General features: G+C 37.7%; 1 long non-coding RNA gene across 1 annotated transcript; it reads right to left on the bottom strand.

Annotated features, from left to right (window-relative positions):
• Nucleotides 1–5,127: 5,127 nt before the first annotated feature.
• LOC133707250 (uncharacterized) lies at nucleotides 5,128–7,678 on the bottom strand. Its single transcript, XR_009845019.1, has 4 exons — nucleotides 7,290–7,678; nucleotides 7,068–7,129; nucleotides 5,757–6,658; nucleotides 5,128–5,633 (listed from the first exon to the last, which is right to left on the bottom strand). It is a non-coding gene; the product is annotated as an uncharacterized LOC133707250 (long non-coding RNA).
• Between the last annotated feature and the right edge of the window lie 2,561 nt (nucleotides 7,679–10,239).

Here is a 10,239-nt window from a genome sequence, read left to right as displayed (position 1 = left end):
GGCTTTATTGTAAATTGAATGATCCAAGCCCATCCATTTAATGCGGGCCTTGCGGGCTTTTTCAGGCCGGGCCGGGCTAAGCCTTGCGGGCTTTTTTGAGGCGGGCCTTGCGGGCTTTATTTACAAATAAATCTTTAAAGATAATATTTTTTATAAACTTATATTTATATATCATACACTCCAAAAATAAACCTCTATCAATTTAAATAAAATGGGAAAACCGATCGTTGGATGAGATTATTATAATAAATTATGATTGTAAAAAATTCAGCTAATTTGATTCTCGTTTCGAATTCGATCAACTAGGTCAAATTTAGTTACTCTTATAAACCTATATTTATATATCATACACTCCAAAGAGCAACCTCTATAAATTCAAATAAAATGAAAAAACCGACCAATGGATGTGATTATTACAATAAATTATGAGTGTGGTAAAAAATTTAGCCAATTTCACCATATTTTCGAATCCGATCGAATTGGTCAACCGTTGTCACTTGTATGTCTTCTTGGTTGACCGATGACATAACGACCGCGAAACGTGCTTATTTTTTCACATCACGTATGTAAATATTCAGTCAATGGATGTGTGTGGACATAACATAAAACTTTCAATTTTAATTACAAATACGTTGGCGTATACCAATTTGCCTCCTAAAGTTATATGACTTATACATTGCATTTAAATTGTTGAGGTCCATCCTAAAGTAACCATGAAGTGGAAGATGAATTTGGAGAAATCAACCACTTGATGGAGATATTGTAATGTTTTATGGTGGTTGTAAAAAATCCAGCCAATTTAGTTCTCGTTTCGAATTCGATCAACTAAGTCAAACTTAGTTACTCTTATAAACCTATATTTATATATCATACACTCCAAAGAGCAACCTCTATAAATTCAAATAAAATGAAAAAACCGACCGGTGGATGTGATTATTACAATAAATTATGAGTGTGGTAAAAAATTTAGCCAATTTCACCATATTTTCGAATCCGATCGAATTGGTCAACCGTTGTCACTTGTATGTCTTCTTGGTTGACCGATGACATGATGACCGCGAAATGTGCTTATTTTTTCACGTCACGTATATAAATATTCAGTCAATGGATGTGCATGGACATAAGATAAAAATTTCAATTTTAATTACAAATACGTTGGCCTATACCAATTTGCCTCCTAAAGTTGTATGACTTATACATTGCATTTAAATTGTTGAGGTCCATTATAAAGCAACCATAGAGTGGAAGATAAATTTGGAGAAACCAACCGCTCGATGGAGAGATTGTAATGTTTTATAGTGGTTGTAAAAAATCCATTCAATTTAGTTCTCGTTTCGAATTCGATCAACTAGGTCAAACTTCGTTACTCTTATAAACCTATATTTATATATCATACACTCCAAAGAGCAACCTCTATAAATTCAAATAAAATGAAAAAACCGACCGTTGGATGTGATTATTACAATAAATTACGAGTGTGGTAAAAAAATTAGCCAATTTCACCATATTTTCGAATCCGATCGAATTGGTCAACCGTTGTCACTTGTTTTTTAGAATATATATGCACATATTCTATATAAAAGTATGAGAACTTCCACACACACACACACACACACACACACACACACACATATTATATATATATATATATATATATATATATATATATATATATATATATATATATATATATTTTATCCAGAGCGATGCCTCGCTTTGAAATTTCAGAGCGAGGTTAGAGTTTAGGGTCACTTTTTGGTCTCATATCCACATCTCGACCGTTCAGTTTTTAAGTACTAATGTATAGATCATCTGTAATGGTTAGAAAAACATAAGACATTGTTTGCATTATCTAAAAGTGGGAGTAACAAATCTTTGAAGATAGATTATTGAAAAGTTGAGTAACACTTGATATCAAGTTGATTTAACACTAAAGTTGATTTAACACTTACTCCTTAAGCAATAGATATGGGGGCTTTTTTTTATGGACTAAATACTGTTTAGTCCTTGAGCTTTTAACCATAAAACACTTCAGTCCCTGACCTTCTAATTTCACACGTTTAGTCCCTGTACTTCAAAATTTCAGACCAATAGGTCCTTGCTGTCTAAAAGTCACTGCGAAATGTCTATTATGCCCTCAGTTATTTTTTTTAATTAATTAATTATTTTATTTTTTTTCTAAAAGGAATTTTTTTCCCCTTTCTTTTTTTCTGTTTTTTTTTTTTCTGTTTTTTTTTTCCTTTCTTTCTTTCTGTTTGAAAAAAAAAAGAATATATAAATAAAATAAAGAACAAAGAATAAATATAAAAAAGAGAAAGGAATAAATTTATTAAAAAAAAAAAAAATTGAGGGCATAATAGACATTTCGCCGCGACTTTTAGACGGCAAGAACCTATTGGTCTGAAATTTTGAAGTACAGGGACTAAACGTGAGAAATTAGAAGGTCAGGGACTGAAGTGTTTTATGGTCAAAAGCTCAAGGACTAAACAATATTTAGTCTTTTTTTTTATATAAGAATTGATATGGGGAATTGGTTCACACATCTGGTAGGAATGTAAGGTAACGTGGGTCGGTAGAATAACAATTGTTTGAAATGTACCAATATCGTCTCTTGCATGGCCCACTTCGTGAACCGGGTCTCTCTTTTTTTGGTCGAAACATCATACAGACCAGACCAAAAAACCACAAAAGCAAGGAAGACAGAGTCGCGCCGTAGACGTAGAGCAACAGCTTTTTCATTCCAATTTCCAAATGAAAAAACTAGAAACCCTTTGCATTTTTTGCTTTTGCTTTCGCTTGTGGAAATAATGACTCGTTTGAAAGAGTCACACATTTCACAATGCCATAAAACACTAGCTAGCTCTAGGTCGTGGGGTCATTATAAATGTACAAGGTACGTGGGTCGGTTGTTAATTAGAAGACATATTACAGTTTACACAATGTCACCATGCCCCAAAAGTTGCATAATAACATCGATCATCAAACCACGTGGTGTGGTGTGTTAGTCGAGCTGCCTAGTCTGGAACCCCCAGGTCTAGAGTTCGAATCCCAGCTCCATCCCGTGGCCAGCAGATTTGAGGTACCTGGGTTAGTTAAAACACCCAATGGTTCGTGCGTCTTTGGTGCAGTGATTAGTTTGGCTATGCTGGGATACAGTGCATGTCTGCATGAGTATGTGTGTTAGTTCTATTGACGTCTTCCACTCAAAAAAAAAAAAAAAAAAAAACATCGATCATCAATGTGTTAGTCAGATAATATATTATAATATGATTATAAAATGTACAATACGTAAAGATTAATATAGTAGACCAACATGGCGTGTGGCCACCATGCTCATATGCAATGCTCCAATTAGATCATCGTCCACAAAAGTTTTATGGAGTTCAAAGAAATTACACGTCTCCAACTACATAATTGTCTTGTGCAATTGACATTAGGGTTTATGAGTCATTTAATATTCTCATTGTAACCTCCGAACCACATTGTGGAACTTACCAGGATTCAGTGACAACGTGAGTTTCTCTCTCAAAAATTTTCTAGGCTTGGGTTGTTTACTCAAGATTCACCTTTTCTTATCATTTGATCTCTCTTAGATCTTGGGGATGTGTTCCTAGTTTCATTGGAACCAGGTTGAGGGCCTTTTCTTCCTCTCGGCTTTCTTCTCAATGATCTCGCATTCTCAGCTTCCCCTTTCTTGACTTGTTTGTGTGGTTGGTGAGGGAGGAGGTCTATCGTGTCTAGTGGTTGTCCTCTTCTTGGATGATGGGAAGATGAACTAGTTTGTTGGATTGTTGTTTCTTGGTTTCATCCAAGTGGAGGTATGGTTGGCCTTGATGGCTTTAGCCAAAGGCCCATAGAAATTGGTGTTTCTATGGGTAGGCGTTTGGATCAGGAAAAAAAAAAAAAACCAAAGTATCGGCCTGAATTAAACCGAAACTGACGGTTTGATTTGGTTTTTTTCTTTAAGTTTTCTGTTCGGTTTTAGTTCAGGCCATATATATGCTTATTTTCGGGTTCAATCTCAGGTTATGGATTTTGAAATCTCAGTTTACCCGAACCGAGTTGACGGTATATATACTAGCAACCGGCACACACGCGATGCGTGTACAAACTCGCTTTAGGCATTTCAGTATATGTTTTTTTTTTTTTGAACAAACCCAAATTGGGCGACTATCATTCATCTAAAGCCAGAAAGGGCCATTACATATCCTCCCTCTACCATCGATGGGTAGATAAAAAGTTTGTGGTAGTAGCACAGTGATACATAGATTAGGTCCAATCATTTGACGGTTCCATGCACGTAGAGGAAGCCTATAGACTATTAACTACTACATAGTAAATAGGCCGAGTAAACTAGACTCGATGACGCTCGCTAAAAACCTAGAAGCATAGCTCCCTAACAAAGTAGAGAATTATTCAAAGTACAACAAAATACTAACATAGGAGAGGCCAAAACACCCCAATCACTCAAGCCCAAAGAGCAGCCCAAAAATTGTGCTCCTCAAAACCCTAGCAGCACGGCCCACAACTAAGCCCAGTGCACCAACCCCTACGCCACAGCAGAAGATCAGCCGCCACGCCACGCCTCGTCGTCGCCACGCCACGCCGTCGCAGTTGCCACGCCATGCCGCCGCCCCACTATGCCATGTGCTGTTGACCCGCGCCAAATCCAAAAGTTGCCTCTCCGACCACTGTCGCATGAAAGACGCTGACCAGGATCCCGTCCTCCAAGCGTCGCACGATCACTTCCTCCAAGCATTGCAAGCTCTAGATCTGACCAGGCCGACCACTGTGCTTCAGGGTGGCACCGAAACCACCATCACAACCCATCCTGCCAATCTTCCAAGAAAGCAACACTCTATGGGAACCTGCTCATGAGCCCAAAGCATCTAGTGCCCGTCCGGCAGCAGCCACATGCATCAGGCACAGCTCGGAGGCTCGCTTAGACGCCGCGCGCCGCCGGACGAACGTAGGTGCACGAACACGACGGTTGGCTTTGCGGCTGCGCTCTATGGGAACCCTAGAGAAGAAATTCCTCTCTTCCGAGACTAAAAAGTAACTAGAGCATTTCAGTATATGTAAGCCCACAAAATCTATATTTTAAGCACTCATATGAGCTCCATTTTTTTTTTTCAATCATAAGTCGCTCGCTTGTAATTTCAAATATTCAAAAATAAATATTTGAATTCGAATACGGTATACAGCTTACAATTTAATTCAATCCAAGTGACAACTTGTAACATATAAATTTCCAATACACTAACATAAAATCAATAAATACCATACATGTTATCAATTTAAGAACAAAAAAATTGTCAAAAAAGGAAAAAGAAAAACAGCAACTACACAAATTTCACTTTACTGTTTTAGCCCAATCGTACTATATCATCACCAGTGAGTCCCAAAGATGATCTCATATGACTATATGAGTAGCTCACAAAATTAAAGTGGGCTTGCAATAAAGAATGGGGAGATAAAAGTAGATTATAATCCTAACTAAATTTGAATCCAAGTCATGGAAGACTTTGTCGAGCATGATGCATGGAATTGATAAATTGAAATAGTGTTACCCCTTGTTCCATATTCTCATTTTGAAGCTGTGGCATCAAATTGAACTGTCTTATTATAGGATCCTGTCAGAAATTCAAATGAAAATTATTTGTTATATTGTTCTGAAAGTTGTATGCATGAAGTAATAAATAAGTTGTAAGTATAAACCTGTATATATGTAAAAGGTAAAGAAAGCTTATTCTTACAATGGTCATCATCTCATTGCCTTTGGCATGACGTTAGAACATCTTTAAATACAACATTCCTTGTGTGAGCTCCAGGTTCTTCTTCAATGGCACTATTCTTGATTAGGACCTTGGTTGTTTGTATGGATAGTCCCCTTGATAAAGCTGGCCATGGCTGAAGACGTGATTAGGGAGGTACACACCAACATTTGGAATTGTTTGACCTTGAGCTTTTTTTATTGTTAGTGCAAAGCTTAATCTAATAGGAAACTGCCGACGTATGAGAGAGAACGGAAGCTTCACATTTTCTGAAGGCTTAAGAGGAATTCGTCATAGGAAAACTCTTGTACCCTTGAAATGGCCGGTGAGAATCTCTGCATCAATAAAGTTCGGAAAGAACCCGCGACATATTAACCTTGTCCCGTTGCATAGCCCACTTTTTGGATCAATAATTCTAAGCAGCATTATGGGTGCACCCAATTTCAAAGCTAACTTATGAGAGGGCAAACCACCTGGAGCTATAGAATTTAGGAATTCTTGTTGATATAAGCTGTGAGGGTCATCTTCAACTCTATCAAAAGAATAATAAATTTGATCTTCACCTGGAAAGGAATTCAATACCACTTCATTTAGCTTGTCCACATCCTCATCCTAGGCGTTATAATAGCTCTATCCACCATATAAAACCTATCAAATGCATTGTCCTCTAAACCTGGATATATAGAAGCAATTAGTTGGCCAAGAGATTCATCACCAACCCAAGGAATAACCAATGGATCTGGGATCTTAATCATATCATCTTGTACAAACGGCTCATTGATAATTTATACGTTGTCTTTCGCAGCGTGAAAGACGCCATCGACGGCGTTCGGGTGTCATTGCACAAATTCAATAAGCATCAACAACTTAAACTGTACTGAGACCTGGGTATTGTAGCAAAAGAATACGATTATATAAATTATAGACATAGAAGACAGAAGTTAGTCCAACTCATTGATTACCACTTTTATTACATATATATGCTAAAGTTAACTATACATATATGCTAAAGCTATTGAAACTCATTGGTTATGAAAATGAAGTTGTGGTCGCTGAAGTTGCAAAGAATCTAACCAATTATTTATAAATAATCTAACTAACAGTCTGGAGTGGAGACAACTAAAAGGAGTTGAACTCCAAAACATGTGTTCAAACCAACATACAAAGAGGAATCAAAGAATAAACATAAGTAGTGTTGATCGAATTCCATACCAGTACCACCATTCATATACCCATCAAAACACACGGTTTTGGAAAAAAAAAAACTGAAAGAAAAAGAAATTGAAGGCACACCTGCCAAACCTAAAAGGATGAACCCTATTGGATTCCAGAAGTATAGGTATCAAATTGCGATCCTGAAAAGAAAATCAGAAATCAATTAGGGATAGAATTAGACTCTCTGATGAGGGAAAAAAATCAATTGAAGGAAAAAATCAAGAATCAAAGAATTAGAGATTAGGGGTAGAATTAGATTCGTTGAAGGAAAAAATCTATTAAAAATTGAATGAAACTCACAGTCTGTAGAAGAGATGGACATAACTTCAAAGGTCTTTTGTGAAAAGGTGAACCCAATATCTTGGCAGTTGGGAATTGAGAAGCTTTTGGCCTCGTTTGGTTCACGGAAAGGAAAGTAATTCCTTTGTCTTTTCCATTGGAAGGGAAATGAAATTTCCCAACAACTTTCCATTCCGATGTTTGGTAACGTAAGGAAAGTTATCAGAAAAGTTGTTGAAAAGTTTGTAAATAATGTAATAAAATAATATGTTGTGAGTAATAAATGCAAGGAAAGAAGGAGGGAAAGTGATTCCTTTGGGGTTTGGAAGGAACCACTTTCCCCCTTATTTTCCCTTCCTTCAGTAAATGATTACCTTTCATTTTGCATCCCAAACGCAGGAAAGGAACAAGTTTCCTTTCTTGATGCTTACTTTCCTTGAACCAAACGTGGCCTTACAAGAGAGAAGATATATAGAATCCATAATCAGAAGTGCCAAGAGAGCAGTCGAGGTTGAATCGAACGTGGAGAGAGCAGTTCCCTGTTTTCATGAGCGTGGAAGAACACGAACCCAAATCTTTTTCTATTTTTTCAGTTTTATCTAATTTTTTAGTGTTTTGACGATTATGTCCTGCAGAATGAAAATTGTGCTTTGTTTTTTAATATTTCATGGGTATTTCAGTACATTTTTTTAGTTTTGGCTAACAAAATCTCTTCTGTTAATATTAGTATAGATTAAATATTTTTTTTAATTGAGTGGCAATGTTTGAGTGGACAAGCCAATCATTTGGCCAAACCCTATTATTTTTGGGGAGTGAAATTTGCACTCCCCTTATTACAATCTGCACCCCCTTCCTAATTTTTTAACATTTTCTGATGCCATCTTACATGTGTTTCCCATATTACCCTTCTTTTCCAACCATTTTTCTTCAGTCTCTCTCTCTCTATCTCTGTGTCTCAAAACTCTCACTCCTCACTCCCTCCCTCCCTCTATATCTCTTACTCTAGTCTCCGGCGATGGACACCAAACCGAGTCGCTAAAGCTGGCCTGCTACAGAGAAATTCCTGCTCAGTTGCAGAAGACGGACGCTGCAGCGGCGGATCGTTGATCCGAGTGCTCCTACCGGCGACCCGATTCCATCTTCACCATCCGGCCACGACACGACAGAGGACCACCATCAATCGAAGCGTCTCTTCATCGTCGACCTGTTGGTGGTCTCGGATCATCCATGCACTGGTTGTAGAGAGAGAGTCGAAGGCCCGAAGTTCATGATCCTCTGACGGTTTCTGGGCAAGTTCAGGCAACTCCGGTGTCCGGCCCCCCCCCCCCCCACGACGGCGCACAGGCACGGTTCTCTTCTTCTCAACGTCGCCGTCACACTTCTGGTGGTAGTTCATTCAATTGTCGACTGTGGAGGAAGAATCGACGACAACTGCGAGAATCCTACTCTCAAGAACATCCCTCAAGAATTTCAATCACTTCCTTCATCCTCCTATCCACGATTCCTCATCCTCCTCTCAATTCCTCCGAAGCCTATGCTCCCTCGTTTCCCGACAATTCAATTAAGCATCAGCTTGTTAACTTATTCAGAATATTTTGTGGAATAATTTCCATGTCGGTGGTTGCAATAAATTTTGTTTCTTGGAAGCTGAGTTAGTAATTTTTACGGTAAATGCAGTTTAGATTTTGTTTTGTTTTTGAAAGTGAGTCAGGATTTTTGAAGGTCTTTGGTTGTGAAGATAACTATTTTGTTTGGATGCTGAGAAATCGAAGGAAAAGAAATTAAATGAAAGTTCTGATATCAAATGAAAACAAGTTGGGAAAATTATTGGTATAATTGGTTTTCAGTTTTGATGGAGTTTTGATGGATGGGTGTTTTGATTGTTTCGGCCGTCGTCGTCGTTCACTGTGCTTGGCGATCGGTCTGTGTCACTGTGCTTCTAATGCTTTGGCCCCCTCTCCGATTGCTGCAGAAGCTTTGGCTCTGCAACTGGTTTGTTCTCTCTTTACAAAGCGTGTTTGAGAGGATGGGATGCAACTTTGAGTTAGTTGGAGAAGATGGGTAATATGGGAAAACATGTAAGATGGCATCAGAAAATGTTAAAAAATTAAGAAGGGGGTGCAAATTGTAATAAGGGGGGGGGTGCAAATTTCACTCCCCTTATTTTTCTATATAAAAACAAAACCTACTCTACTAACACAATCTTTCTCTTCTGGCGCATGCACTTCTTCCTTGACTTCTTCCTCCGTTCTTCTTTTCTTTTCTTCATTTTTTGTTCTATTCTTCATCGTCCGAACCAAATATTATATATCTTCTTTAAATTCTTCTTCCCTCAGCCATCATGTTTTTGACGATATGGAGATCTAGGATTCTATATTTTCAACTTTGATTGATTGGGTTAATGAAAGAATGAAGTTTTTGGGTTGAATTCGTGATATCTTGGTTGATGATTTGAAACAATCTCAATCATATCTGTTCAAGACTTAGATATCAATTCCAGTGAGAAAATCCAAAACCCGAAAGCTGAATTGAAACCGATTTGTTTGGTTTTTACTCGATTTTAGATCTTTACAATGTTCAACCCGAGTTGAACTGAACTTGTCAGTCTTGGTTCCAACTGTCATGAGACCGGACCAACCCACGCCCAGTCTATTTTTAACAACCGACTGGCATAGATATGGTCGCACTCTAATCGAATTGATTTTGTCAATAGTGGGATAAACAAGTGGCCTGATAGGAGTGTAAAATGCAACAACATGTTCAATAATTTACATATTACTTGACTATTTTCTTGAAAAAGTTAGTTTTAACTCTGTTACCTTTTTGGGTACTTTGTGAAGTAATTCAAGAGAAAATAGAGCTTTAATGGAGCAATAAAGGTAGCAAACATGAAGTACAGATGCAAGGGTTGAAGTTTGATCACTCCTTTAGTCAAAAATTACAAAAGAAGCTCACGGAAATCGTTGTGCAA

The sequence above is a fragment of the Rosa rugosa genome, chromosome 4 (assembly GCF_958449725.1).
Source record: "Rosa rugosa chromosome 4, drRosRugo1.1, whole genome shotgun sequence".
In the NCBI taxonomy this organism is placed as follows: Eukaryota; Viridiplantae; Streptophyta; class Magnoliopsida; order Rosales; family Rosaceae; genus Rosa; species Rosa rugosa.
Note: the sequence above shows the minus strand (reverse complement) of the source record. Positions and strands in the feature narration are given on the sequence as shown.